The sequence below is a fragment of the Rattus norvegicus genome, chromosome 9, assembly GCF_036323735.1.
Source record: "Rattus norvegicus strain BN/NHsdMcwi chromosome 9, GRCr8, whole genome shotgun sequence".
NCBI classification, from domain to species: domain Eukaryota; kingdom Metazoa; phylum Chordata; class Mammalia; order Rodentia; family Muridae; genus Rattus; species Rattus norvegicus.
Genome location: NC_086027.1, coordinates 82525665 through 82552254, shown reverse-complemented (window position 1 = coordinate 82552254; position 26590 = coordinate 82525665). Strand labels below are relative to the sequence as shown.

The 26590-nt window shown below is 42.1% G+C and overlaps 1 long non-coding RNA gene and 1 pseudogene across 4 annotated transcripts; one reads left to right on the top strand and one right to left on the bottom strand.

Annotated features, from left to right (window-relative positions):
* Positions 1-3767: 3767 nt before the first annotated feature.
* Positions 3768-23429, top strand: LOC108351952 (uncharacterized). 4 transcript variants are annotated; one of them, XR_010055030.1, is made up of 5 exons: positions 3768-17702; positions 18610-18708; positions 19201-19348; positions 20924-20991; positions 22747-23429. It is a non-coding gene; the product is annotated as an uncharacterized LOC108351952 (long non-coding RNA). The 4 variants fall into 4 exon arrangements; XR_010055031.1 differs by having other exon boundaries at positions 3777-6145; XR_010055029.1 differs by having other exon boundaries at positions 3777-18509.
* Positions 8169-9424, bottom strand: LOC102554721 (L-lactate dehydrogenase B chain-like; annotated as a pseudogene).
* Positions 23430-26590: the final 3161 nt, after the last annotated feature.

The following is a 26590-nucleotide window of genomic DNA, read 5'->3' as shown; positions in this document are numbered from 1 at the left end:
TCACTCCCTGGTGTTAGTCCTGGCACTATAGGGCCATATAGAACTAACCTTAATTTCTCTTGGCAGCGGCTGGCTTCAGTGAGGCATCACACCACAGTAGCCTAGCTATCATCTGGCCCCAGCAGCCTCTCTGTTCCCACTGCCAGTCACCCTGGCCACCCCTGGCCAGCTGGAAACTCTGGTCCCAGCTACCGGTAATATCAAGACTCAACAAACTGTAACCCAACAACCAGATTTATATATGTTAAATACTCAATTTATAATACATCCACAAAATAAGCTTACAACCAATTGATAAGGATATAAACCACCCATGTAGATAAGATGAATTTTTCTACAGACTTGATAATTCAGGACCACCTGGATCTGGGTCATCCTTCTCAGTCTCCATTTTGATTCTCCCTCCTTCTCCTTCTCTCTCTCTCTACAAAAACTTTGTCCCCGCCTTATTCTTTTACTGTCCAATCATGGCCTTGATCTAACTTGGGCCAGCCCTCGCCTGCATAATGACATCAACCTACATGGGTAGGTCTATTTGAGTTCCAGATAAGTCTGGTTTATACAGTGAGTTCCAGGTTAGTCAAGGCTACCTAGTGAGATTCTGTCTCACAGATCAAAACAGTAATGACAGGATACAGTGTATAGAGTGGTTGATTGCCCAGAATGTCAAACACCATGCATACCCTAGAAAATGATCTTATATGAGAAGATGACCTGGATGGAACCCTGTTGGTCTTGTCTTTGGACCTGTGTTCACAGCATGCTCAGTGAAGAGTGGTACCCTGGGAAGCATAGCAGGATAGGAAGACATGAGCTGAAAGCATGAAGGAAAATAGTTCTACACAATAGGCTAGCCTTCTGTCAACATACCCAAAGCTTAGTCTTTGTTTTATATAATAATGATGATAATAATAATGATAATATGAACACTTTCCTGACCTTTGGTATTGTTCTCATTTATCCTTAACTACAGTTGATCCCTTTTGAGTATAGCTAGAATCTTACATTTAAAGTGTTTCTTTCCACTCAAATAGCACCCTTTATCAAAACCCAACTTTTCAGAAACTTTTACACTTCCCTTAAACTTTTGGCCACATTTCCACACACACACACACACAAAAATCATCTCTCAAAAATGCTCAAATATTTGGCAGTGGTCTCTTAGAAGAAACCCAGTGATAGGCAAAGAGGGGAAAGTATGACTCAATTTTCTCAGAACTATCGTTTTTAACTAACCAGTCCAGGGTGACAGGCAAAGGGACTTAGTTAACATCCTGTCTGCCAACCATCTTCCTTTTCATCATCTGTACCAAGTTATCTTCTTTGTTTAAGAAGATGTCACACACTGACAAGTCATAGAATTATCCACTGACCCTGCCTCCAGGTCTCAAGGTCCTAAACAGGCTGTATGTGAGTTCTTCTTCTTTTAGGCTTATGAAATATGAGCTAATAATTTCTATGTTCATTATCTCACCTTCCCAACTCACAGTTTGGTGCAATAAAGAGAACACTAGTCTGGGCTGGTGGACAGTGATGGAAACTGGGAATTACCAGAAGTCCTGGGCCCTTCTAGACTACTTAACTTCATGTACTAGTTACTTTGTATAGCTATAGAGCTCTTTCTCTCTCTCTCTCTCTCTCTCTCTCTCTCACACACACACACACACACACACACACACACACACACACACATACACACACACACACACACACACACACACACACACACACACGTCGTTTTACTTTTTTCTAGATTTCTTTTTTTTTTCTTTTTTTTGGAGCTGGGGGCCAAACCCAGGGCCTTGCGCTTGCTAGGCAAGCGCTCTACCACTAAGCTAAATATCCAACCCCTTTTTCTAGATTTCTATTCGATCTTTATCATTTCCTTCTGTTATGTCTGTTATGGACTTTGGTTTAAATTTACTGATTCACATCATATACTTTTTTAAATTTCTTCTCTTAGTTTTTGTTTACATATGTTATGCATGTGTGTATGTGTATGTGCATGCATGTAAATATGTATATGTATGTGTGTGTGTGTGTGTGTGTGTGTGTGTGTGTGTGTCTGTGTGTCTGTGTGTGAATGCAAGTGAACTCAATTGTGCTCTTACACAGGCCAGAGGAAGATGTTTGGCATCTTCCTCTATTGCTCTCCACTGTATTCCCTTGAGACAGAGTCTCTCACTGAACAGGAAGCTCCCTTTGTCAGCTCCACAGGCTAACTTGTGGGCTTCAGTTGTCTTCCTGTCTCTACCCCCTGACAAAGGGGTTATAGCACGTGTGGCCATATCCTCCTTCCTTATGTAGTTCCTGGGTATTCAAGCTCAGTCCTTTGCCTGTGTTCCCACTCAGGAACATATCTCTCAGCATTTTGTTCAAGTTGCTCAAAGATGAAGCTATCATAATTGCCTTGAAACTATTACCCTATTTTTCTAACGTAGACACTGGGTGCCACATAGTTCCTCAAGAGTTAATTTAACAGAGCACAGAACACAGTATTCTAAGGATGAAACACTGTAACAATTTAATCAGGATGGAATCCCCAGGCCAGGAGGCCTTCCTCAGAGACAATTCAGGACAGCTGTGGAGATACTCTGACTCTGGTGACTATGGCTTCTCCTGTCCTTCTGGAATCAGTAGGTTCAGCAGATAGATGTTAGAACAAATGAAGGAATTTTCAGTGTCACACAATTTTTTTATTTTTCTCTGTCATTTGTATCTAAAGTTCTTTTGTTTGTCCTTTCCCCTTTTGTGATTTTTTCTTTGATAATCTGATGATCAAGATTTTGATAATTCAAGTATTATCATGTAACTATACAGGAAAATGGATGTAAAAGGAGATGTCTTTCTGTGTGATAAGCCCTGCCCACAGGAAAACCTGCAGGGAGAGGACATTGTAGTGAGTACCAAAGGCATGGAAAGGAACCAGTAAGACAAAGAGCAGATCCCAGAGGGTTTTCAGAAGAGCAAGTGCAAAGGCCCTGCGATAGGAGCACAAGGGAAAGAATCCAAAGAGAAGAAATGCAAAAGGAAGTTTGTCCTGACATCTATCTTCTGAACCTACTAGTTCCAGAAGGACAGGAGAAGCCATAGTCACAGGAGTCAGAGCTCCTCCACAGCTATCCTGAATTGTCTCTGAGGAAGGCCTCCTGGCCTGGGGATTCCATCCTGATAAAATTATTACAGTGTTTCATCCTTAGAATACTGTGCTCTGTGCTCTGTTAAACTACCACTTTTGTGACTAAAACAGAGACTGAAGGAACACCCATTCAGAGCCTGCCCCACATTTGGCCCATACATATACAGCCACCCAATTAGACAAGATGGATGAAGCAAAGAAGTGCAGACCGACAGGAGCCGGATGTAGATCGCTCCTGAGAGACACAGCCAGAATACAGCAAATACAGAGGCGAATGCCAGCAGCAAACCACTGAACTGAGAATAGGTCCCCCGTTGAAGGAATCAGAGAAAGAACTGGAAGAGCTTGAAGGGGCTCGAGACCCCAAAAGCACAACAATGTCAAGCAACCAGAGCTTCCAGGGACTAAGCCACTACCTAAAGACTATACATGGACTGACCCTGGACTCTGACCCCATAGGTAGCAATGAATATCCTAATAAGAGCACCAGTGGAAGGGGAAGCCCTGGGTCCTGCTAAGACTGAACCACCAGTGAACTAGACTATGGGGGGAGGGCGGCAATGGAGTGAGGGTTGGGAGGGGAACACCCATAAGCAAGGGGAGGGGGGAGGGGGATGTTTGCCCGGAAACCGGGAAAGGGAATAACACTTGAAATGTATATAAGAAATACTCAAGTTAATAAAAAAAAAAAACAAAAAAACAAAAAACTACCACTTTTGTGTTGATGGGGATTGAACCCAGGGCGTCACACAGGCAGTCTACCATTGAGCTCCAGCCTTAACACAAATTAAATTCTTTATCCCCTGGACATTTGAACGAGAAACCACTGGATTGTCTTTCCTTTTTTTTTTTTTTTTTTATAATGCTCCAAAGAAACTTCCCAGATTGACCTCAAATAACTGATTCATATCGAATCCTCTTTTTTTTTTTTTGCCTTTGCTGTTGCCTTCTTGAATGGGTTTCTTTGATTCGTGGTGACAAGATTAAACTGATAAATCATGGACCCAATCTGGTGCCATCCGTTTTCAACTTTATTCTTTTTTTGCCGCCAAGGGTCTGTGATGGAAAAAGTTCCTCAGAAGGCCACAGCTGGCTTGCTCCAGCTCAGAAGCGAGTTAATAAACATCTGTTGAAGAGCCTCCCTTACCCTCTTCTCCCCAAGCTGCCTGGCTGAGGACCTGGTTCTCTTTATCTCTGAAATCTTTTCCTGGATCTCTTCTCCCCCTTGGCTCTACAGACCTTTCATCGCCTCCCTCCACATGGAGTGATTCATAGCATTTGTGTTTCTCTTGAGTCAGCCTTGGGAAAGTCTAGAACAGGCCCTGCTGTTTCACCAGTGTTGGAGACCGGCTTCTGGGCCACAGACTCTCACTTTACCTTCCAGGGCAACATGGCTTCTTACGGCAAAGAAATTGTTCATGGCCCTTGGTGCCAACCAAGGAGATGACTGGATAGGTCAGTCAGATCAGTACTGCACGAAAGAAACAAAGTCTGTCCTATGTGGAATATATTAAAGGCAGAACCAGGTAATCCTGTACTGGTTTTTGTTCTGTTTCTCAGTTGTCCCAGTCAGGAACCCTATCCTGATGATGGCGGGACAAAAGGATCTTCTCTACCATGATATTTCCTCCAATGAAGGAAGAGAATCCTTCTATTGTGTCTTTTACCCGGTGTGTTTGCTGCTCCTTGGAGCAGGGGGAAGAAGTAACTTTCACTGAGCCACATTTAATAGTGGGTAGAGTGACAGTGTTTAACGCTATGCACAGTTCACACATGGTACTGTTTCTGAGCTCTTTGGCTCTGACATCTCTCTCGGGAAATGCAGGCTCATAGTCTTGTGTCTTCGCCTCACTGTCAACTCTGTATGGTCAACCCCTTTGAGTCATATCTCCTGACCTAGAGGCCATGGATGGGGGATGGTCTTCTTTATGTCTTCCAGTTGGGTCAGAATGCACGGCCTGTCGCGCCCAACCTCGACCAGCAAGGAAGACACGACCAGCGAAGATCTTCTTCAAGCAGTTTTTGGTTTTTGTTTTTTTGTTTTTTTGGTTTTTTTTTTTTTTTGGTTCTTTTTTTTTTTTTTTGGAGCTGGGGACCGAACCAAGGGCCTTGCGCTTCCTAGGTAAGTGCTCTACCACTGAGCTAAATCCCCAGCCCCAAACAGTTTTACTCAGGAACCTTGATACAATCTTCTGACCCCAGGAACTCCCGTACCACACTTAAATAGCTAGCGCTGGCCAATCCTAGCAAGCCACGTGGGTCATGCAGATAGGCTGTCACTATGCGGAACCTAGCAGGCCAGGCAGGCATAGCCAAATAAGGACTTGTTTACTATAAGGAGCGCTCATGGTTGGGAGGGTGGAAGGCAGAAACCAGCGCCATCTTTGAGGCGAGGCACGTCGCAGCTCCCTACACGCGGATCTCCGTTTCCTTGTAATTTCACTGCAGAGAGCTAGGCAGATGAAGATCAAAGACTAGGCTTAAGATGAAGGTCTGAGTAGGTGAAGCAGGAATTTTATAGATATGCCAATTGTCTCTTCCAGAACTCTAGGGAGTCTTGTGCACACATCTATTTTCACTTCTGGTATTCATGCCTGTGAAATTTAGATGTGTCCGATCCAACCACCCGAAGAAGTGGGGACTCAGCAAGGTTCAGCTGCCTTGCTGTATCACAGACATGCGGTTAAGGCACTGTCTTAATCACATCTTTCCCTGAGTTATTTTAACTGGCATTATAAATCAATGACATCTTTTTTGCTTAATGCTGGAGAGAAGATGGCATAACCAGGGCATTAAAATCATGTCTACATCTCTGTGCTTAGGAAGCACCTTGTGATACTTAATCTTGACTGACAATTTGCTGGGATTTAGAATCGCAATAGGAACAAGTCAGTAAGGGAGTGAGGGATTATTTAGATTATGTTATTGAGGTGGGAAGATTCACTCACTTGCAGGGTACCAGTCTATGGACTAGGATCCTACACTGAAGAAGAATTCCAGCTGAGGGTAAGCCTTGTCATTCATGAAAATGAGTGCAGTGCTGCCAACCGCCCACTTTAGACTCCTGCTGCCTTGACTTCCCCATCACGATGGTCTAGATCCAGGGACTTTGAGCCAAAACCAACCTTTCCTTTATTCATTTGCTTCTGTTGGGTGTTTTGACCCAGCAACAAAACAAGTGTCTGACACATGTTCTTTTGCTGTTACTTGGAATTACCCATTCCTAAGTCTTAGATGATAGTCCCAGGAATGAATTCATTCCCATCCTGAAGGGAACTAATTGAGCCATCATCTACATATCCCTTCATCTTGATGATCCAATACCTTTTCACCAGCCCTGTTTATCACCCTTGGCACAAAGGCTACAAATGGAATGGTGATTCTAGTCAAGCTGAGGAACGTTCTGGATATATTTTGTTTCATACCACACTATAACAAAGACCTCACTTCACATCTTTGTGACCAAATCTCTGTCACTTTACAAGATCGGAATGTATTGGGCTAGGGATACTCAAAGTCCTTGTGTCATTTGGGATGTGGCCAGGGCAGTTATGGGGTCTGAATGTTTTCATTTTACTTCTGCCTTAATGCCCTGCCTATTTCTCCCATTTCAAAATGTCGTGGAGTAGGCTGGTGTCATTTGTTTTCATAAATTAATGTCGATTGCAATTTATGGCCAGATGGGCCACGAAAAACAGGAGCCTTGTGAGCCTCTTGGAAAGTCCAAAGAAAAGCAGTGGGCATTGCTCTGGTGAACTTATGCACTTTAGGACCTCATTCTGGGCTGAGTAAATACTTATGAAAAATCTTGTTCTTAAACAGTTGAGCACAAAGGATCCCTTCTTAGGATTATTTTTGCCACTGTTTCTAATTTCTGTAGCAACTAGAAAAAAATGTAAATACAGTGAATTCTTCATGCTGGGAAACTGTGTGTGTTAGGGACTAACTTTATTCTGCTTATAATCCTTCAGAGAACCTCCATAGCCAGCATATATCGTGGGGTGCACATTGGATCATAACACATAAAGGCCCTGACCCTGTATGTACACCTTTAATCATGTCTTCATGGGTCAGTGAAGAGAAATGGATCAGTAAGAGGGGAAAAGAAAAAGTCAAAAAACACTGGAGAATTTGATGATTCGCTGCTTCTATGAAATAATGGCTCATGGGAAGCTGGGCAAAGGTCACCTTGGCAACAGCCAAAGAGGAGGCTGCTTGGCAGCTGCGTGGATTCGAGAGCACATGCAGTAAGATTGCTTCTTCCCACAAGGCTACATGCCTCAGGGGATGTGAAGAGCAGGACTCAAGGAGACTGAGACAGGCAATCCTAGGAGGCAGGCAGGCGCCACTTGGGTTCTGCATACGCCTTCACTTCTAATAACCATCTTGGTAACCTATTTCCTTACTTTCTGTACTAGGTGTATGGCGGATCTCCCAAACAAATGTACCTAGCAACCCAGAACCCCCACCTGTATCGGGCTATGTGTATATCCCTTTCTGAACAAAACTGTAAAGGTTATTTTTCTTTTGCCTTTAATAACAAGCAAACAGATAATTTCTTTTCTATTCAAATATACTCTCAATATATGTGGATATGAAGAATAGAAAGTCTGCTATGTCCTGAATTTCATTTTTATGCATAGGAGGGCAAAACTGTGTTCTCTACTAAGCTTTTTGGGAGAATCTCCTGTTTAACATCTGTGCCTATGCATAATTTAGTGCCTATGATTAACATCAGATGCATTATGGAAAGGGACATAGGCCACAGAAAAATGATTGTACGATCTAATATATCAATCAAAATAAAACATAACTCCACTCTTACTATGTCCACTAATAACCAAAATCTTCCTTCCCTTGAATGGCTTTAAGGAAACCCCAACAAAATCTGAGCCCCTTGAGTACCCCCAGTCATGTGGTCTGCTGTGGACCTTGACAATGTATCCCTTTCTGACCTGTCCTGTTACTTTATTCTGAATAAGGCCACCTTGCTCTGTTTTCCCTTCTTTTCTCCCTTTTACCCTTTTCTTTATTTTTCTTTTCCCACACTGCAGTAACTAACTCTGTTGGCTCAAGAGCTCATAGTCTAAGCGTCAAACAAGCCTGGGCTTTGATCTGTGAGCTCATCTCACAAATCAGGGAAGAAACAAACTGTGACCTATATACAAGGCTATAGTCTAAAGGTTCATGATTAATCACATTGTAGGCTCTTGGGTTTCTACAACCTAGAAATTGGCAGACATGGGCCTTTTAGATTCTTCTTTTAGATGTTCCTTGGGGTTTCTGCAACCTCGTGAACCTTCAACTTCTGGTTTGATGGTGCTGGTTAATCTCTGAGAATTAAGGATTCAAGGAGACTGAGGAAGACTTTGTTCTTAATGCCATATATTTCTATCACCACTGTTGACATAGTCTGAATGCAAGGTGGGTTTTTCAGCATGGGTTTAAGGAGGGCAGCCACATAAAACCCAACAGCACAGTGGTATATCTTTTCACCTTAATTATTTTATAGGTACTTTCCACCACCATATCATGCTCTTCCTTCCAGCTCTCCCTTACACTTTTCATTCTCATTTCTGGGCTTGATTCCTGGAGAGAAATGCCTACCATCTTTACCCTACTCTACAGAGCCATACTGGAGTCACCATGTCCTCCCAGAATCCACCCCTGGCAGCCACTGGGATAAAGGGCAACCTTCTCTGCCAGCACATAGCAAAACCTAGCAGAACTCAGTTTGCGAACATTTCTAATCACATGGTGCACAGGAAACACATTGAGATTTCAGGTGACCTAAGTAAGATTGTCCACTGGGTTAGAAACTACAGTGATGGTGCAGTCAGGGCTGTACTTGATGGTCTGAGGAAAACTGGACTTGAATACACTGGCATTTTTCAACCCTGGTTGAGTGAACTCTTTCCTTCTGGTGGTAGACTCTTTCAACCAGCACCGCAATCTTAGAATTGGCTATCACAGAATGACCTTTATTGTCACAGTTTTGGGGATCAGAAGATATACGTTCTCATGACTCAGCATTTCTCCTTTGATTTTTTCTTCTAAAATGTCTACAAGGGCAGGTTCATTAGCCAGAGACTTTCCCAAAATGCTGATAGCCCGTGCCATACCAACGTGTCTGAACCCCCTCTCTCCATGGTGATCTTATTGTGTGGGCTGGCTGCTGCCTCTTCTGCAGCAGGTGTGATGAGCTTTTCTTAAGGGTTGCCAACTTAGACAAGAAAAAGCTCTGCAGAGCATGGAAGCAGAGGAACCACACAAATTTAGCAGTCTTGTGAGCCCTTATTTTCAATTCTTTGGATAAGAGGCCAAAACAATGTGGAAGCTTCTGGACCACCCTGCTACCTCCCATCCACTGAGAGCAAATGTTCTTTGAGTTCTGTTGGGCTATAGGTTTGTAATTTGAGCTAGTTGCACCAATTCCTAGTCAAGTTCTATTTCAAGTCAAATAAAATATCTAGACAGAACACTCTTCCGGCTCTCTTCCGTCACCAGCATCCTGTTGAGCACAATCTTTGACTTAAGAAGTTATCTTAGGATCTGAGTATTATTTTATCTGCTCTCCAACAGTTAGCCTTTAAATCTCTCTTAATAGGCAGAATGTTATCCAAAGATTTTTACCCACTTAATACTCTTAATATATCTTTTAGAACCTTATAATTAAAAACTTATTTCCATGTATCAAACTCTGTGATGAAGGCGATGCAGGAACTATACTTTCCCCAAGTCCCCATAACTGTACTAATTTAGACTTGCCTCCTAGAAGCACAGCTTGTCCATCACTCAGCAGGACAGGTGAACAGCACAGGTGCGGCTGTATCATAGGTTGCTTGTATCTCGTTGGGCAAAACAATAATTACAATAAAGTGAAGTATGTGATGACAGAAGACTGGAGAGGGGGATCTGTTCCAGAATGGAGGAGAATGAAAAAACTTCTAGAAATGTTACCTACAATGTGAAAAAAAAGGAAAAGACTTCTTCCATCAAGCCTCTGATGGACATAGGGAAGAATGACGAAGCAAGAGAAATGCCGTTCCTTTACAAAAGATAGGGTTTCCCCAGTAGCACATTGGTAGAAATAAGGCAAGAAAGAAAAGAGGTGCCAAAGACAAACATGGAACAATAGCAGACTATTTCTATCTCCAGAAGTAGAACGAGCCTTTGGATTACTGTTTCTGCTGAATATTTTTAGCTATCTTACATCAAGGCAGCTAAGTTTTGGTTAATTTAAAATAAAATGCTGAATGGATGAATGGATGTATATGTATATGTTCTCTCGGGACAATCTGGCCAATACCACGTGACTCTCTGTACCCTGGAGACTTCTTTCTGCTCCTGTATAGCTATCAGCACCAAAGACAACCTAAGAGGCAAGAACTCGGCCTCCTTGAATTTTATTGGATAATAACCAATGGAGACAGTCACAAAATTTGTAGGTAAAGCAGAAGAACAAGGAAGTTTGTTGAATATTCTTGTTCAGAAAGCAATAGAAAGTCCTTAGTTGGTAGAAGAGACCAAAAGGAATGGTAAGGACAAAGAGATGCCATGAAAGCGCAAGTGAGAAGTCAAGGCAGAAGTGGTGACAGAGAGATCTGGAATGATTGCAATGGAGTAATGACTAAATGACAATTGTATCAATTTGTATCAAAGTTGAGAGGCAGCAGCAGCAGCAGTCTCAGAATGCAATGTGGACTTGGGATTTACGCTCTGTGCAAGAGAGAGAAAAAGGAGCCTGGATGAATAGTCAATAGTTAGACACATCTGTAAACAGTTCTAGAGAAGAATTAAGGAGTACAAAACGAATACAGTGGTACATACCTTTAATCTCAGCACTGAGGAGACAGAAGCTGGTGGATCCTTATGAACCTGAGGGTAGGCTAGCCTACAGAGTAAGTTCAGGTCAACTAGGGCTATCCAGTGAGACCCTTTTTTATTGAAAAGAAAAATAAAAATCAAGAAGCATAACGATACAAAAAATACTATTTTCCAATTGAAAATAGACTAGGAAATAAATGTTTATAAAGAACACAAACAAATCAAAAAATGAATATAAATTAAGCCCATTGGGAGTGGTTGCCTATAGGGCGGAGGAATAGAGGAGAATGAGGGAATTGGGGTAAAAAGAGATGAATAAGCAAATTAAAAAGGTTAATAGATCATGGTTGGAGGAATATAATGTATTCTTATCTCCTATTTACAAAGTGATGGAAAGAAAAGCAGGTGAAAATTAGCAGCTGGCATAAGAATTTCTGCTCTGCAGTGAAGTACATGAAACCCTGGGCTAACTATGCATTGGAAGCAATGGTCTAAGATAAAAAGCATGCTTTTCCTGATCTGGGGCACTCTACCACAGAGAGTTTCTGGACATCTTGAAAACCATATCTTTATAATACCCATCCTCCGCCACCTGATGTCATTTGAGCACCTCAATGTACCCAAGTCCCATCAGGTAAATGACAGATTAAGATACTTTTATCAGACCACTGATAAGTGCTAGTTGTCGCTCAAGGGTTTTACCTATAAAATAGCTTTTGGTCCTAACCACAAGTTTGTGCATAGGTACAATCGTCTTTGTCCTGCAAGTGAGAGCAACTGAAGTCACATCCCCCAGGTCATACAGCTAGTAGTAAGTGGCTGACTGCACTTCAGACCCAGACAGTGTCAACCTGAGCCTGTACTTAGAACCACAGAGCTGACAAAAGAGTCTCTGGAGCAAAGCGGCTAGGCTCTCCCAGGGTTAGACCTTGCTAATTTCTCAGACTCTTCACATGATTTCACTCACCAACCCTGGCATTTCAGTTAATATAGCACCAGATTGGGAAAACAAAACAAAACAAAACAAAATAGAAATGTTGTGTCTCCCCTCCCTCTTCCCACTCCACTAATGGCACTAGATTTGGAACCAGCCATTCCTTCTCTCTGGGATAGCGTGACCTTGAATTCATCATTAAGCCTCTGTAGTCTGCTCCTTCATCTGAAATACTGAGGATGTTGACAATGAGCTCTTAGAGATATGGCTCTAGGAATCTAGTGAGATGACAGAAAATAAACAACTGTGAATATGTCACAGCCTGTGATTGGGACAAAAGTTGTTCTTTTCCTTTTCTTTTCTTTTCTTTTCCTTTCCTTTCCTTTCCTTTCCTTTCCTTTCCTTTCCTTTCCTTTCCTTTCTTTTCTTTTCTTTTCTTTTCTTTTCTTTTCTTTTCTTTTCTTTTCTTTTCTTTTCTACATCATGCCTTTTGTGATCCAGCCCAAGAGAAACAGGACACTCACTGTCTTGGGCATCTTGTGCGAGCCTTCACCTGAGAGGAACGCAGTGCCACTGCTGTGTAAGACTGGCATTTTACAAGCCCAAAGCAATAGGCAAGTGACTGTGGACTGAAGCCTCTGGACCCACAAGCACATAGGAACCATTCCTACCATAGGCTGCGGGTGTCCGGCATTTTGTTACAGCAGTGAAAGGCTCACTGATTCAATGTTCTTAGCAACTGGAGCCTTCAGCCCTGAAGTTTCCCAATCATTTCCATGGGCTTAACCCATTTTTGTTGGTGAAAATTATGTCGATCTAAAATATTGTTTTTATTTTGCCAGGTAACCCACAAGTTTGCCTTTAACGGCAGAATTTGAATCCTTCTTCCTTAGAAGTGCTTCCACACTAGGATCGCCTTTGTCTAATGAAGTATCCCATCGTAACTTCGGCTATACAGGGGCATGTTTGCCTTTTCCTGTGAGTTCTGAACTCCTTGAGGGTGGCTCCATGCACATTTTTGCCTCTGTATCATCCTAAGCATTGTTCCACCATGATAGAGGCATAAAAAGTTGTCTGATGACCTTACATACATGCGTCTGTGCCCAGCCTCGTATTACAAGGGCACTGGGACACCTCAGGCTGCCCACAGGTCATTTGTTGTTACCTAGATGGCATGAAGCATGGAATTTGACTAGTTGGGCATTTTATTGTGTAAGGAAAGAGGCACTGGTGTCTGGGATAAAATTTGAAGTTCTTTATTCAGTTTCCCCCTAGAGCCAACAGGAACCAGGCAGTGTTTCTCATACTTAAAGTATTTATTTTATTTTTTATTTGTATTGAATTTTATTTATTTATTTATTTATTTATTTATTTATTTATTTATTTATTTTTACTTATTCACTGTTTTAGTAAGGGTTTTATTGCTGTGAATAGACACCATGATCAATGCAAGTTTTGTAAAGGACAGCATTTAATTGGGGCTGGCTCACAGGTTCAGAGGCTCAACCCATTATCATCAAGGCGGGGGCATGGCAGCATCCAGGAAGACATGGTGCAGGAGGAACTGAGTTCTACATCTTCACCCAAAGGAAGCCAGGAACAGACTCAGCATCCTAGGAGGAGCTTAGGAGGAGAGTCTCTAAGCCCGCCCCACAGAGACACACTTCCTTCAACAAGGCCACACCTTCTAATAGTGCCATGCCCTGGGCCAAGCATATGCAAACCATCACATTCACTTTATATCCAGCTCACTGCCACCATCCCGGTCATCTTCCCCACAGTCCTCCCCCCATGCCCCATCCTATTCTCTTCTGAGTGGGTATCCCCTTGATATTCCCCTCTACCCTGTGACTTCAAGCCTCTCTGAGGCTAGGTGCTTCCTCTCCCACTGAGGCCAAACAGGGCAGCCTAGCTAGTAGAACACAGCCCATGTGCAGGCAACAAGGTTTGAGAGAGCCTCTGTTCTAGTTGCTTAGGATCCTCATGAAAGCCAAACCGCACATGTGCTACATAAGTGTGGGGAAGACCTAGATCCAGTCCATGTATGTTCCACACTCATCAGAGGTGGCTGTCTCTTTGAGTTTTTGATCTTAGCCAGTCTGATGGGTGTAAGTTGGAATCTCAGAGTTGTTTTGGTTTGCATTTCCCTGATAACTAAGGACTTTGAACAGTTTTTTAAATGCTTTTCAGACATTTGAGATTCCTCTGTTAAGAATTCTCTGTTTAGCTCTGTACCCCAGTTTTTAATTGGATTACTTGGGTTGCTGGCGTGTAACTTCTTGATTTCTTTGTTACAGTTTGGACATTAGCCCTCGGGGTTGATGAAAATCCTTTCCTAATCTGTGGGCTGCAGATCTGTCCTATTTGCAGTGTCCTTTGTCTTACAAAAGTTTTTCAGTTTCATGAGGTCTCATTTATCGATGGTTGATATCAGAGCCTGAACCATTGGTATTCTGAAATTTGTCTCCTGTACTAATGGGCTCGAGGGTATTTCCCACTTTCTTTTCTATGAGCTTTAGTGTATCCAGTTTTATGTTGAGGATTTGAGTTTCATGCAGGGTGATAAGTACGGATCTATTTTCATTCTTCCACATGTAGACATCCAGTTAGTCTACCACCATTTGTTGAGGATGCTTTCAATTTTTCACTGTATGAATTTGTTTTCTTTATCAAAAATCAAGTGTCCATAGGTGAATGAGTTTATTTCTGGATCTTTGATTTGATTCCATCGCTCATGGTGTCTATTTCTGTACCAATACCATGCAGGGTTTTTTTTTTATTACTATTAGGCATTATTTTTAATGTCCTGTAAAACATGGGTCTTTCATCTCTGCTATTCACTGAGTTTGAATTCTATTTCTAACATGCCTGCTTGCATCTGAGGCAAACAGTGAGAATATGTTAACAAAAAGGAATGCTGCCTTAGAGACAGGAGCCAATGGAGAAGCTGAGCAGAGATGAACATCCCAAAGTTCTAAAAAATATCAACTCAGTTCTAGTGGTTATTGTGTGGTGGGCCATTCTCCGTAGGTCTCTGTTTCCTCACCTGCAGTAGTGACCTAGAATATCACATGAGACAATGGATGAAAAGAGCTCATGTGTGCAGAGTCCATAGGAATACTTAACAAGCAACCTGTAATGTTAATGTGATGTTAACCACTGCAATGCAGTTTTCTTATCTGCAAAATAAAGGTAATAACTTCAGTGATTACATAAGATTTCCACCAGGATCAAGTTATGTGGCACCCAGAAAGTGCTTGGCATAGCACTTGACTATAAGTCCTGGTAGTTGTTAGGCATGGTGCTTATTTTGTGTGACAGAAAGCAGAAGGGAACATAGAAGTGTTCAGGTACATCATGTGCTAATGTGTGAAATTTACATTGATGTGTGTAGGGCACAATGGATTTGGTAGATGAATAAGGATATGGAAAAAAGACTAGAGAGGATTGAACCAGTCTTAGCTGCTCCGTCTCACAGCGAGCACATGCGGGTTCCCCCACCATTCTCCAAGTATTTCTGGGTATTTGGAATCACTCATGATAAAATGTGGTGAGGGAAAACACAAAATAAAGCAGAGATCTGAACATCAGAATGGTCTAATAACCAGGATTCAAACACGAAAGTGATATGTGGGGGACTGACGGGCCACAGTGAACCTTCTTGATGCCTTTCCTTGCCACAGAAGACAGCACCAAGCGCCAAGGCTTTGAAACACGAAGTGTACACCTCTGAGGTGTAGTGGTATAAAAGTGTTTGAGAGGAAAGAGACCCTGTAAAGACCAAAGGGAGCAGAGCGGACCCTTTGGATTCATATTCCAGCTCTGTATTTTCTAGCTTTGTCACCTGGGAGAAGTTGCTAAGCTCACAGCCCTTCCTTACCTGTGAAAATGGACGTCATTTACCTCCTAAGCCTGCTTCAGGGATTCCTTCATTAATGTCATCTCCATCTCCTCCTCTCACGGAAAGGTATTGTCTCAGCCCTGACCCTTACCCCAAGGCATCTGGAGAGACTCAATTCCAGGAGGTGTGGTAGGCAGGGTTAAGGTCAGAGAGGGGGAAGTTAGGAGAGGAGCTGAGTGGGAGTTGGCTTCCCAGACACACATATGTTCAGGCTCTAGTTTGATGAATAGGAGAAACCTAGGCTGACTATTCTGTGTCAGGCATGTGGCCTCTACTGTTATATTTAAAGCACTGAAATTATAATCCTGCTGTCATTCCTTTGAAGGCTCTTCATCAGCCTGGGCAGAGTGTGTGGCTGGCAGGGAGCCAGCATCATCCCCTGACCTCCTCCTCCGAGTGACTCAGCACAAATCAGACATTTAATAGCTTCTGAGTCTGAGTTTGAACTTGCCCCAAATGCAAGCCTCCCTCCCTCTCTACACTTTCTCTTCATTCCTCATTCCTACTCTCCATTTCCAATTTATCAGCTAGTAAATTCTGAGTTGAACTTGGAGCCGTCGGTGATTCATTTATTTTTTTGGCAAAAGTTCAAATTCTTCCAAGAAAAGGAGGGGTGTGGTTCAAGGGGGAAAAAAAGCTTAGTTAAACAAAAGGTCTCCTGGAGAGTGTTCCATAGCATTGAGTAGCTCAGCTCAGTGAAGAGAGAACCCTTCCTTTTGATGTATTAGGAGTGCGTGAGGTTGAAACAGAGTTTGAAATGAGTTGAGCATCCAGTGATGCCAACCGAGCCCAGATGGGCTCCTGCCTTGCAAATGTCATGGGGTCACTGGGACACTGGAGACTTTCAAACCAGAAGAAGGGTTTCATGGTAACATGGTACCCACATTCATTTTCATTATTCTGGCTTGTATAGTCACTGAACGAGTGATCTCGTGTTCTTCAAGTAGTTGAAGACATTTTGCTATCAGGCCGATGAGCCTCTGGAGAGCATGAGATCATTCTAACAATACCAACAAAGTTACGTAAGAAGGCACTGAAGCTCAGTGATGGAGAAATGTAAACTGAACCAAGTCTGATAATAACCAACAGCTTGAAAAAAACCCTCCTAAGTTTGATAGTATTGGAATATTATGGAATATTAAGGAAGTATTTTGGAAAATGAGGATAGTTGCTTATGATCACTGTAAGCAGTTATGTAAGTGATCCTATCTGTCTAAGCTCCTTCTGTACACTGGCCCCCACATTAATCGATTTGCCCCATTCCATGCTCATAGGCAATCCCTTCTCACATGTACTATGTACATCATTTTACAAAGACTCTTATAAAATGTGGATTATTATTTTGTGGGGATTCATTTTATTTCATAAAGAAATAAAGGCATCATAGTGTATGTTTTACTTTTTAAATTTGGCTCCATAATTCCAACATTATTTTACAAGTACACTTTTGCTTCAAACTTCTGTGTAGAACTCCATCACACACATCTGGTAAAATTTCCCCAATAACCCTCCAGTGATAGGCTCTTACTCACCACCAACTTCTCACTCCTGCCCCAGATAAAGACAATGCAAACAATACAACAACAAAATTCAACAAAATTCCCCCTAACACACACACACACACACACACACACACACACACACACACACACACACACACACTTATAGACTTGGCACTACTAAAAACTACACCCACATATTCATCAAGATAGACATATAAGATATCACAAAACCACTGTATATTAAAAAAATCTTGTGGGTCTCTGAAGTTTCATGGAAGCCACATTCCTAAAATAGATGACTGCAGAGAGGAGTGAGTACAAGGTTGAGAGTGTATCCAGGAATCACATTCAAGAATCCTGCTCAGGTCCTCCATGTGCTAATGTACTCTGCATAGGCAGGTAAGTTCTTGTCCCTCTTTGTCAGATAATATCATTGGCATCACAGTTCATATTCATGAGTCAGAGTCCAAGGAGGAAACAAATTTCATATTCAAATTGAGTGATTTGAAGAACATCAAAAGAGTAGGGCTGTTTACAAAGATTCAGTGAGGGTAAGGAAGGAGGTTGTACTGGTTAGTTTTTTCTCAACTTGACAAAAGCTAGGATCATCCAGGAAAACCAAACCTCAACCAAGGAAATGTCTCCATCAGATTGGCTGGTAGGTGAGCCTATGGAGATTTCTTGATTAGTGATTAATGTAGGAGAGCTCGGATCACTGTACCTCTAGGTTTTATAAGAAATCAAGAGCAAAACTGAACACAGCATGAAGTCAGTAAGCAGATTCTTCCATGGCCTCTGCTACAGTTCCTGCCTCCAGGTTCCTGCCTTGAGTTCCTACCCTGACCTCCTTCCATGTGTGACCTTTAAGTTAGAAGGGGAAATAAACTTTTTATTTCCCAAGTTGCTTTTAATCATGATAGTTTATATTATAGCAATAGAAACAAACTAAGAAACAGGTTGATCAAAGCTCTGGCTTTCTGTCCCAGAAATAGGGGACATCAGTGGGAGAGCCAGGGAACCACAACCCTCCCTAGCTCTCTCCTCCATCTCTTCTGCTGTCACAGGGCTGACTCCAGCAGAGGGCCAGAAGCAAAGGCACTGTGGCTCATTTCCATGAAGTACAGTGTGGACTTGGAGGTGAGGTGGAGCAAATGGAAGAATCCAAGGAACCTGTAGAACTCAGTGTGCTCCTATTAAAAGAATTAGGTGAAAACATACATATAATGTGATTTGCAAAATGAATGTGTCTAGAATGCAGGGACTGTGTTGCTAGCCATATCTCAGACATGTCCATATTGGTTGGCAGGTAAAAGCATCAAGTCTATTTTCAGTTATTGCAGAGGATAAGGTCTCTCTGGTACACACCAACAACAAAACAAGACAGAAAATGGACAGTATAAGAAGTGTGAGTATCTTAGTGGAGAGAAAGAGGAAGAGAGAGATGGGAGGAGAGAGAGAGAGGGAGGAAGAGGGGGAAGGAGGGAGGGAGGGAGAGAGAGAGGTTTTAAAAGCAGCTGACTGTGTTAAGAAGATTTGAAAGAGGAAATGAGAGTAGGAAGAAAACATTTTCTTTTTCTCTTTCTGATGTTGGCACTTTTAAGTCATGTACATTTGTTATTTTATAATTACTGGTGAAAATGTCAAGTAAGTGCTGGCTGGGAGGCGGACTCATGAAGCATGTTTTTTTTTTCTTCATTAGTATCTGCAAATTTAAAAGTATTTGTTCATTTAAGAATAAAGTATGTTGGGGTTGGGGATTTAGCTCAGTGGTAGAGCCTTGCCTAGCAAGCGCAAGGCCCTGGGTTCGGTCCCCAGCTCCGAAAAAAAAAGAAAAAAAAAGAATAAAGTATGTTGAGAAAATAATATATTCTAAGTAACAAAGCTGGTCTCACCCAAGGACTAAACCACCAACCAAAGAGTACACACGGAGTGACCCATGATTCCAGCTGCATATAGCAGAGGATGGCATTGTCTGACATCAAAAGGAGAAGAAACCCTTGGCCCTGTGAAGACTTGATTCCCCAGTATAGGGGAATGCCAGGGAGGTGAGGTGGGAGTGGGTGGGTGGGAGGGGGAGAGTTCTCATAGACGTAGGGGGAGGGAGGATGGGAGAGGGGGGAACAGGGAAAGGATGACATTTGAAATGTAAATACATAAAATGTCCAATAAAAAGCCCATAAAAAAATAATGTGGGGTTGGGGATTTAGCTCAATGGTAGAGTGCTTGCCTAGCAAGCACAAGGCCCTGGGTTCGGTCCCCAGCTCTGAAATAAAAGAAAAAAGAAAAAAATAATGTGAAGACCTGAAGTTTGTCTGACTAATGTTACTGAAACATTTGCCTTGGCCTCATATACTCCTTCTTGTGTTTGTGTGTGTGCATGAGCACATGGGTTCACACGCCATAGCGTCCATGTCAGGGACAACTGTTGGAGTCAGCTCTTTCTACTTCATGGCATCACTTGACGATATCTGAGACATATCACCAGTCCTCTTTCTTTTAGGTTCTAACTTGTCAGGCTACCGAAGTAAGAAAGAACCTTCATCTATAAAGCAAATTCCCCTGGAATGAAAGTTGTACATTGCTATAGACCACATCAATCTTGATATCAAAATTTGTACAGAGATTGGGGGAGAAATGTGGATATACAATTTCTTCCCTGTGGTTTTATGAATGTGCTTCTAAGGTTTTATGGATATGTATGGATACACGTTTTTTCCCACATGACATAGATATACTGCAAAGACATTCATTCGATTCTGACATCACTCCACTTAGATTGTAACACTGATTTCACATTTATCAGCTAATAAGTATGGGCCAGTTACTTGACTCCTCCAAAATTTTGGCTTTCTCACTTCTAGAATGTTGCCTGTTTCTCAGAACTTAGAGAACTAAAGGATTGAGCACAGCTGTGTTAGAACCATCGGCCCATACATGGGAGCAGTTATTTATTCTTCAAGTCTAGATCAGCTCTGTCCTGAGAAGACTATTGTTTCCAATGCAGTTATCTTTAATTCATCCCTATTCCATCATCAGTAGAATGTCTCCTGACTGAGAAAGGTTTGGTGGTGGCAGTGAGTTTCTTTGGATTGTAGACTTTTAGAGTCACTTGGAACTGAAATGAACTCCAAGTCTTCTTGCTTGGATTCATGGCACACAAAGAAGATCAAGTTTGCAAGGCTTTGATCTTATTTAGGTTTTCCTTACAGGGTTTAGGACAATCAATAGCTGTTCATTAATGAAAGAGTGTTGCCCAAAGGGAATCTCATGAATGAAAGAGCTGTAGAAAGCTATGGAAGACCCATTACCCTCCTGGTGCTTCTCTTGCCATAGGGCTTGCTTGGGGGACAGTGGTAAAGAACAGGGACATCTTCCAGCTTGTGGAAAACACCAAAGAAGGCCATCTGACTTAATATACATCCCTCATATGTGCCTCATGCTTGCGTGCGCACGTGCGCGTGCACACACACACACACACACACACACACACACACACGGGGTAGGGATAAAAAGTGAAGGAACAGGTAGCTCAAATACTTCTCTTTGAGGTAGCCATTTTCAACCCTGAGTTATCACTTATTCATTTAGACTGAAATTGCTTCTCTATCACTCTCTTCAAGCCTTTTTGTTCAAAAGACCAGGTAGTTGCAGTGTTCTTTGAACAGGGAACCAAGCCGCACCACTTGAGGTAAGGAGCTGTGTATTACTGTGGGAGTGGGGGATGCCATCTGAACCTATGTTATCATTGTATTCATCGAAAAGACTTTGGAGGACGGAGGGCCCTGGGTAGCAGCTTTGCTAAGTAACTTAAAGTCCTTGCTCTCGACAGCCTGCCTGGCATGGGTTAGTGTCAAGGGATTTGTAATCACTAGAACTGTCTGAAGTAAAGGAGAAAGTGTTCTATCCTTTTATGTATTGAATTGAAAGTGGCAAGCCACCTGAGCATACATTCAGAGAAGTCAGGGGACCTCAAAATACACTCCATGAAGAGCCAAGGGAACTACTAGATCTCTCATGTCAAAAATTCTTTCCAGGGCTGGAGTTATAACTTAGTGGCAGAGTGTTTGCCTGGCATATACAAAACCCTAGTTCAATACCAACCACCATAGGGAAATTTAAAAGGGAGCAAGCACATGGCTGTAGTTCAGGCAAGAAGATTGTCATGAGTTTGAAGCCAGTATGAGCTACATGATGACTTTTCTTAAAAATTAAAACTCAATAACCATCTGACAAGAAGTCAATCTGGTGTATAACACAAAACCTCAACTTGAGATTAGGAGCCAAACCAGGAATATCAACCTGCAGAGTGACTTAACTATGTAGAACAGTTCCTTCCCAGTCCACAAGGGAAGACTCTATCCTGTAAGTTTGTCTTTACCTTGTAGATACCTCAGTGCTTTATGATTCTCTTTGACTCTCTTCCCTTTTGCATATCCTACGTATAAGCTCCACCTGTAGTGATTTGACTGCCATATTTGAGAGCCAGGGCTATCCCGATGACCTCATTGAACCTGCTTATCTTTGTAAATACTGTTTTTAAATACGGTGACATTCTGAAGTACTAGGGGTGAGACTATCAGTATAGGGAATTTTGGGGGATATAATTCGGTCATACTTCTGTTTATACCACCACTCCACTGGGCATGTCCCACTTGACAAGATGGGTAATTGGCCGTGTGTTCCAACAACTGTCCTCTTCTTTGGCCGCTTCCCTTTCCTTTGGGTTCTTTATTCCCAGATTTTGAACTATTTGCTTTTTAATATAAATAATCTCCTGGGATATTGTGGGTGGTATATTTATCTATGGCAGAAAGTGTCTATGTAGAGGAAAGCTTTTCTTATGTTTCTCCTTTCAGAGCTCTTATTCATCGAAGTGCAGTGTTTGGCTTTTGAGTCCTTCTTTTGTCTCCAGTTTCTATAGAAATAATTAATCTCATACTCTTGTCTCAGGATTTCCCTGAGGGAAGCAGTCACACCACAATAAAGTTGTGGCTTAGCATAAAGTAACCCTACCAGACATTTATATTGAACTGGATCTAAATGCCATTTCACCACAGCAGTCATTTCTATTCTAGACTCAAATGGGCAAAGTCAACAACTGAGTTCCTCCTGTAGCTCCAGGAAGGGTGATGAGGGAGGGCCCTATGGAAACATCTTCCACTGTCCAAAAGAGCTGGAGCTCCTAAACGTGGTCATGCTTATGATGGAGAGAGTTCCAGGATAGTGCCCAACAGTTCAGATGACCACAAAAGACAACTCCCAAGTTTGTACTCCAGGGTATTTTTGACTTCCTTTTGGGGTTAACTACTAAAATTAATATGAGTTTTTCTCTACTTTGAGATCGTCCAAGTATTTAATATTTAAACTGACTATCTCAGTCCTAATCTCCTTAAGAAGTTCCTACAATTTCATGTAGTGATGAAGTTTTTGTGTCTCTCACCAGGGGGCAGATGCAGAACTTTTGGAATCCTTCAGAGTTCACACAGAGGGTGGAAGAACTAAGCTTCCTTCAGTGACTCAGTGGATGGAGATTAATGCTCAATTTCCTGTTCCCTGGCTTTCCTGGAGAATGCGTCTTTCAGCAGACCTATTGTCCACATCTACCACTCTACAAAATGTTCATTGGCTATCCCAAAGACAGTTATGAGCCACAAGGGTTTTCCTGTGCCCTCTTCTCAGATGTGTCAGCTGTGAAAACATTGTGCCACCCTGAGTTCCAGTGTTGAAGAAAGAGCTTCCACCCTATCATTATACCAAGCTAGCACCCTATTATCAGAGAAGGCAATTTTAATGCAAAAGAACATGCTTTACCTTTTACCCCCAAACAAGTAAGCAAAGTAAATAAATAAATATGTGCTCATTAGACTGAAGGGAAAAATAATCATGAAAACCCAGGACTCAAGGATGAAGAGATGGCTCAGTGGCTAATGGCTGTAGCTACAATTGCAGAAGACAAGAGTTTGGTTCCCAGAGCCCATGCCAGGCAGCTGTCTGTAAGTCTCATTTCAGGAGCTCAAATGTCCTCTTCTGGACTCTATGCATTAGCACCCACCTGCACACACACACACACACACACACACACACACACACACACACACACACAAAATAAAATTGAAATTAATAAAACCTTTATTTCTAGGACGCTCTATTCTTTAAAAGTCTGAATATGTGGAAAGAAATGGACTACCTTGTCTACCAACTGCAAAGAGTTAACAGCTATATTCATAATAATCTGAGGGACTTGTACCAAGTGCTAGACCATTTTCTCCTTGAATCTTGATGAAACTCAAGTTAGGGAGTTAGGGATACTTTCCATTGATGATGAGGATAAAATGAGTAGATATACATAGACATACTTGGACATTACCAAGTGTTATAAAGAGAGATAAATTCAATACAAACTTTCATTTTCTTAGATGGCCCCTGACATTCTTTTATGCCTAGCTTGTGCATGGTGAAGTAACAGGTGTCTAACAAGATATGTGATCTAGCCTTTTCATATACATCAAAACACTACCCAGAGGAATGACCTCAACCATGTTAAGACAGCCCTAGAAAGGTTGAGCAACCTTTTTTTGGGAAACCATAGTCATTCTTCTTTCAATCACCATGAGGATGCTCAGGTCAAATAGATTGGCTAACCAAAGCATAAATCTATTGCCTCTCACACCATGGTTAGCAGTTTCAATGTGAAGCCAGCATTTATGAGGTCTGGCCTCTGCTGGTTTCAGTAGTCACATCAGTAGAGTGGGATACTACTGTGTATGTTCATACCAACGAATCAAGTAAACGGATGCATTTCAAAAACACCTCTCAAAGTGCTGACATATAGGAAGTAATATAAACAGTAATTAAACACCCACTGTACCAGCTTGCTTAGGAAATGTAGAGCTGGTGTGGACCTCAGTCCAGGTGACACATTCTATAAAATGGATGGTGTTGGAAAGGAAGTGAGCCTAGAGGCATAGGAGCTGGCAGAGTATAAATGCCCTGTGAGTGAGATCCTGGTTTGTTCTTACTCACCAATGCCACCCACCCTTGTCACTGAATCACTTACTCAATTGTCGGCACGCGATTTTACTGGAGTGTGGATATATGTGCAAGTGTGTGTGTGTGTGTGTGTGTGTGTGTCACTGTATGTTTTTTCTTTGTCTTCTCATAAAGACATTCTTGAGAGTCCAGAACAAAAGCTATGTCAGGTACCCATGCTATTATGTTGGATATCAGGGTGAGCATCCCAAGTACATAGTGTGGGACAAATAGCTGTGCTGATAAAAAGAGTCTGCATTGGGCAGATCTCTAGACTCGTGGGCATATTTCTGAATTGATCTAACCTTCACTTTAAGGGATAGATAGGACAGTAATGTAGCACACCAAACCAGTGACTAATATGCATCCCACACCATGACTGTATTTTTGTTTTTTGTATCATGCCAATTATGTTTAAATTATTATTTGCAAACAACCTTTTTATTCATCACCCTAAATGAACTCATCTATGTTTCGTGAAGCTTTTGCTACCCTGCCTTAACTCCTGGAACTGCTCTACCAGCCCATGCCCAGGTTCTCTCAGATCCCTGGATTAAAAACACACACAGACACACACAGACACACACAGACACACACAGACACACACCACACACAGACACACACACACACACCACACACACACACACACACACACACACACACACACACACACACACACACACACACCAGTTAATTCCTTTGTTACTTACTGTATGGACCAATTTCCAGGCTCTCTTTATATAATCCTCAAGGCTGAAATTGTTACTGTGTAAGATAGGATAGGCAACTTACCCCTTCTCCTCTGCCTTTGATCTAATTTGTTTTAAGACAGAATGACTCAGGATTTTATTACCTTATGTCTACTTCTTGTATAAGCTTATTTCCAGGCTCTATTTTTGTCCTACCAGACAAAGAAATCCCAGAAATCCCATGTTCAAAGATCCCAAGAAATTGTCCTGGTAAGACTTTTTCAAGTCTTCTCTAAAGCATTTTTTCATTCATTCTCTCTAACTTCTCTCTTCTGTGAGCTTAATATTTGCTGTTTCTACCAACTCTCTGCCTCTCGTCTTAAGCTCTTTGTGTCAGTTCTGAACTGAAGGCAAAATCTGTATTTCCTTCTATCCTTGAAAACAATTAAATCAAAATTTAAAAATCTATCCTTTGATTACCTGCTTGTAGGAAGCAGGCAGATTTTACCATCTGGGTCTCTGCCTCAGAGCAGCCATCCAATTTCTTTGAACAGCAGGGGACCCCAGCATCTCTGATCTAAGGCTCTCCCTGTGTTCCTTTGTTCAAGTCCCACAGGCCACCCCCTTTGCCCCCCTTCCTGTGCTGGACCCATGTGACTCACTCTGTCTGCTCACTAAGAAACCAATTCTACTCTCTTCTTAGACTTTTATCACTGTGTGTGTGTAATCCATCTGAGAATTCCTAATTTAATAGTGGATTCTCGCCTTTCACATTGCACACTGTATGTGTGCGTTGTATTTTTATCCACGGATTCAAGGGAATCTGGGTGGGGCTGGTAGCCCAGCTGTTCCTGGAGCCTAGAAAGGGTAATAAAAGTTACACACAACATATCTGATAGTAAGGTAAACAGGGTAAGAGCTAGCTAGAAGCTAGACTCTGATTGGTGAATTCAAACAGGATGATGAATTCCTGGTCCCAATCTCCAGCTCTGTGTTTTGCTGATACTGTGCCAACCATACAGCTATTGTTTACTTCCCACATTCTGATGGGATTAGACTAAGTCACCTTCTGGATAGTGACTGCTGCAGTCACATGTGTTCCAGAGGGAGAAGATAACTCTGTTCATATTTAGATGTTGATGTGAGGGCAAAGAGATAGATGGGCATGGGTTGAATCATGTGGTGGTCATCAACTTAAGGATCCTTTCCAAAGGCTAACTGATGAGTTCAGCTTAGTGTGTCTAGAACTAAGCCCTGAGTAATAGAGGCCTCATCTTAGATAAAAGGAATCCCTGACTTTTTTTGTGTGTGTTCACCATCCTGTACTGGGTTTATGTGAGTGCAGGCAATAGTGAGACAAAGGAAGTAAATGAGGTTGGAGTGCTTGCTTGATTGTGTATTTATAGGGGGTGGTTCTGATGCTCTGATCAGGAATCTATGGATGAACACTGAAGGTCCTGTTCCCCAACTGGTTCTTGATCGATCAATATAGATGCTAGGGTCCAAAGAGCTGGACAGAATAGGTGGGACTTTCAGTTTTTCCATAGACAAGCTAGTAGATGTAAGAGA